Genomic DNA, 5,386 nt, shown 5'->3' on the forward strand with positions numbered 1-5,386 from the left:
AAGATTAATAATAAAATTCTCTTATGAGTGTTTTGAATACTAAGAGAAGTTTGATGCTTGATGATTGTTTTGACATATGAGGTAATAATATCAAAGTCGTGCTAGTTGAGTAGTTGTGAAATTGAGAAATGCTTGTGTTGAAGTTTGCAAGTCCCGTAGCATGCACGTATGGTAAATTTTATGCAACAAATTTGAAACATGAGGTGTTATTTGATTGTCTTCCTTATGAGTGGCGGTCGGGGACGAGCGATGGTCTTTTCCTACCAATCTACCCCCCTAGGAGCATGCATGTAGTACCAAGGTTTTTGATGACTTGTAGATTTTTGCAATAAGTATGTGAGTTCTTTATGACTAATGTTGAGTCCATGGATTATACGCACTCTCACCCTTCGATCCTTGCTAGCCTCTTCGGTACCGTGCATTACCCTTTCTCACATTGAGAGTTGGCGCAAACTTCGCCGGTGCATCCAAACCCCGTGATATGATACGCTCTTTCTAACATAAACCTCCTTATATCTTCCTCAAAACAGCCACCATACCTACCTATTATGGCATTTCCATAGCCATTCCGAGATATATTGCCATGCAACTTTCCACCATTCCATTCATCATGACACATTCATCATTGTCATATTGCTTAGCATGATCATGTAGTTGACATAGTATTTGTGGCAAAGCCACCGTTCATAATTATTTCATACATGTCACTCTTGGTCCATTGCATATCCCGGTACACCGCCGGAGGCATTCATATAGAGTCATATTTGTTCTAGTATCGAGTTGTAATCATTGAGTTGTAAATAAATAGAAGTGTGATGATCATCATTTTCTAGAGCATTGTCCCAAGTGAGGAATTATAAAAAAAAAGAGAAAGGCCATAAAAATAAAGAGAAGCCCCCCCCCCCAAAGGGAGAAAAGAGAAAGGCCATAAAAAAGAAAGGCCAAATAAAAAAATGAGAGAAAAAGAGAGAAGGGTCAATGCTACTATCCTTTGCCACACTTGTGCTTCAAAGTAGCACCATGATCTTCATGATAGAAAGTCTCTTGTTTTGTCACTTTCACATACTAGTGGGAATTTTCATTATAGAACTTGGCTTGTATATTCCAACAATGGGCCTCCTCAAGTGCCCTAGGTCTTCGTGAGCAAGCAAGTTGGATGCACACCCACTAGTTTCTTTTGTTGAGCTTTCATACATTTATAGCTCTAGTGCATCCGTTGCATGGAAATCCCTACTCCTTACATTAACATCAATCGATGGGCATCTCCATAGCTCATTGATTAGCCTCGTTGATGTGAGACTTTCTCCTTTTTGTCTTCTTCACATAACCCCCTCATTATTCTCTTCCACCCATAGTGCTATATCCATGGCTCGCGCTCATGTATTGCGTGAAAGTTTATAGGTTTGAGATTACTAAAGTATGAAACAATTACTTGGCTTGTCATCGGGGTTGTGCATGATGAGAGCATTATTGTGTGACGAAAATGGAGCATGACTAAACTATATGATTTTGTAGGGATGAACTTTCTTTGGCCATGTTATTTTGAGAATACATAATTGCTTAGTTAGTACACTTGAAGTATTATCATTTTTATGTCAATATGAACTTTTATCTTGAATCTTTTGGATCTGAATATTCATGCCACAATTAAGAAGAATTACATTGAAATTATGTCAAGTAGCACTCCACATCAAAAATTCTGTTTTAATCATTTACCTACTTGAGGACGAGCAGGAATTAAGCTTGGGGATGCTGATACGTCTCCAACGTATCTATAATTTTTGATTGCTCCATGCTATATTATCTACTGTTTTGGATGTTTATGGGCTTTATTATACACTTTTATATCATTTTTTGGGACTAACCTATTAACCCAGAGCCCAGTGCCAGTTTCTGTTTTTACCTTGTTTTAGGGTTTCGAAGAAAAGGAAAACCAAACGGAATCCAATTGACCTGAAACTTCACGGAACCCATTTTTGGAAGGAAAGAAGCCCTGAAGACTTGAAGTGCACGTAAGGGAAGCTTCGAGGAGGCCACGAGGTAGGGGGGCGCGCCCACCCCCCTGGGCGCGCCCTCCACCCTCGTGGGCCCCTCGTGGCCCCCCCCGACGTACTTCTTCCGCCTATATATCTCCATATACCCTAAAACTTCCGGGGAGCACAATAGATCAGGAGCTCCGCCGCCAGAAGCCTCCATAGCCACCCAAAAGCCAATCTGGACCCGTTCCGGCACCCTGCCGGAGGGGGAATCCCTCTCCGGTGGCCATCTTCATCATCCCGGTGCTCTCCATGACGAGGAGGGAGTAGTTCTCCCTCGGGGCTGAGGGTATGTACCAGTAGCTATGTGTTTGATCTCTCTCTCTCTCATGTTCTTGATGTGATACGGTCTTGATGTATCGCGAGCTTTGCTATTATATTTGGATCCTATGATGTTTCTTCCCCCCTCTACTCTCTTGTAATGGATTGAGTTTCCCCTTTGAAGTTATCTTATCGGATTGAGTCTTTAAAGATTTGAGAACACTTGATGTATGTCTTGCCGTGGATATCTGTGGTGACAATGGGATATCACGTGATTCACTTGATGTATGTTTTGGTGATCAACTTGCGGGTTCCGCCCATGAACCTATGCAAAGGGGTTGGCACACGTTTTCATTGTGATTCTCTGATAGAATCTTTGGGGCACTCTTTGAGGTTCTATGTGTTGGTTGAATAGATGAATCTGAGATTGTGTGATGCATATCGTATAATCATACCCATGGATACTTGAGGTGACATTGGAGTATCTAGGTGACATTAGGGTTTTGGTTGATTTGTGTCTGAAGGTGTTATTCCAGTACAAACTCTAGGGCTGTTTGTGACACTTATAGGAATAGCCCAACGGATTGATTGGAAAGAATAACTTTGAGGTGGTTTTGTACCCTACCATAATCTCTTCGTTCGTTCTCCGCTATTAGTGACTTTGGAGTGACTCTTTGTTGCATGTTGAGGGATAGTTATGTGATCCAATTATGTTAGTATTGTTGAGGGAACTTGCACTAGCGAAAGTATGAACGCTAGGCCTTGTTTCAATGCATTGCAATACCATTTACGCTCACTTTTATCATTAGTTACCTTGCTGTTTTTATAATTTCAGATTACAAATACCTTTATCTACTATCCATATACCACTTGTATCACCCTCTCTTTGCCGAACTAGTGCACCTATACAATTTACCATTGTATTGGGTGTTGTCGGTGTCAAAACCGGCGGATCTCGGGTAGGGGGTCCCGAACTGTGCGTCTAGGCCGGATGGTAACAGGAGGCAAGGGGCACGAAGTTTTACCTAGGTTCGGGCCCTCTCGATGGAGGTAAAACCCTACGTCCTGCTTGATTAATATTGATGATATGGGTAGTACAAGAGTAGATCTACCAGGAGATCAGAGAGGCTAAACCCTAGAAGCTAGCCTATGGTATGATTGTTGTTGTCTATGTTGTCCTACTGACTAAAACCCTCCGGTTTATATAGACACCGGAGAGGGTTAGGGTTACACAAAGTCGGTTACAATGGTAGGAGATCTGAATATCCGTATCGCCAAGATTGCCCTCCACGCCAAGGAAAGTCGCTTCCGGACACGGGACGAAGTCTTCAATCTTGTATCTTCATAGTCCAGGAGTCCGGCTGAAGGTATAGTCCGGCTGTCCAAACACCCCCTAATCCAGGAGTCCCTCAGTAGCCCCTGAACCAGGCTTCAATGACGATGAGTCCGGCGCGCAGATTGTCTTCGGCATTGCAAGGCGGGTTCCTCCTCCAAGTACTTGATAGAAGATTTTGAATACAAAGATAGTGTCCGGCTCTCAGCGCGTCATGCGAGGCGGTTTCCTTGGAACGTCTTGTTAAAGCAGAGATCGTGTCCCCTTATTCCGGGATTCTCATCAATACGGGCGAGGGTAACCAAACCACTTCTAGGACTCCTAGATTATAGGCAAGTCCAAACAGACACGGAGAGGACGCTTGATATTCACCCTCTTTATAAAGGGACAAGGCTTTTATTTTTCCCTCCCGTGCTCAATCGAGTCCTTCCCCCACATCAAGCTCAAATGACCAAAGTTCAGGTCAGGTGCCCCGAACCTTCAGTCATGTCCGGATCTAGCCTTCAAGGCCGATGGGTGCCTTCCTCCGTCACGGAAGAAGACATCAAAAAGTTGAGGGAGGCCAGATATCTGACCGCTGAGATATTGCACCGGCTGCCTCCGCGAGGGCAGGCCGTTCCCACCCCCGAACCCAACGAGAACGTCGTGTTTGTCTCCCACTTCCTCCGAGGTCTAGGCCTTGCTCTGGATCCTTTCTTCAGGGGTTTGATGTTTTATTACGGGCTAGACTTCCATGATATAGCTCTGGACTCCTTTCTTCATACCACGACATTTATTGTCGTGTGCGAGGCCTTCCTCCGGGTTACCCCTCACTTTGGCCTATGGCTCAAGACCTTTGAAGTAAAGTCGAAGATGATCGAGGGGCAACATGCAGCGTGTGGAGGTGCCTCAATACGCAAGATGACAGGAGCTCTGTGGCCCAAAGGTTCCATCCCAGATGTGTCTGAATTGTGGCAACAGGAGTGGTTCTACATCACGGCTCCTAGAAGTGCCAAGTGGGCGACCGCCCCTGTTTTCCGCTCGGGCCCTCCACCACAACTGATGTCATGGATCAGCAGAGGTCTGAGCTCGGGTCCAGCCAAGGACGTGCCTATACTGCAAAGCCGCATTTGAGATCTCTTCAATGGAGATTTCAGTTTGGTCGCGGTAATACAAGTTATGCTGGTTCGTCAAGTCCAGCCTTGCAAACGCCGGCCTCTTCGCCTGTGGGAGTTCAATCCCGAGGGACCGCATGTCATTCAAAATTTTCTCGGTCTGACGCATGAGGAGATGTACAAGTCATTCTTCGGACCTCAGGTGGAGTGTCTGGAAATCACCGAGGACGTGGGCCTGAGTAGTAACCGCGCCGCCGAACAGGTAAGGCATCTTCCGGCCGAACATACTATCTCTCCCTTGTTACGAAGTTATTTCTGAGAGTTTTCTTTTTGACCAGGACTGGCTAACAAAGGCGAAGTTGATTCGGTGTTCGGCCCCCCTCCCCGAGGGTTTGGAAAATCTGGTATTGGAAAAGATGCTCCAGACCGCACCTTGCCCGGAGCCCTTGAAGGAAGATACAGTGGAGGATAATATGGGCGGACGCGGTCCCCCAATGCTGCCCATTCTAACCGAGGGAGCGAGCGTCTCCATGAAGGAAGATGACCAGAAGAGGAAAAGGACTGTGCCCGAGGATTCGGAAGCCGAAGCTTCCAAACGGGAGAAGAAATCTCCCACAGAGGGTCCTACCTTGGGGGGCGCTGTTGCCGCACAAAGTCCGCGC

The sequence above is a fragment of the Triticum dicoccoides genome, chromosome 4A (genome assembly GCF_002162155.2).
Source record: "Triticum dicoccoides isolate Atlit2015 ecotype Zavitan chromosome 4A, WEW_v2.0, whole genome shotgun sequence".
Taxonomy (NCBI): Eukaryota; Viridiplantae; Streptophyta; class Magnoliopsida; order Poales; family Poaceae; genus Triticum; species Triticum dicoccoides.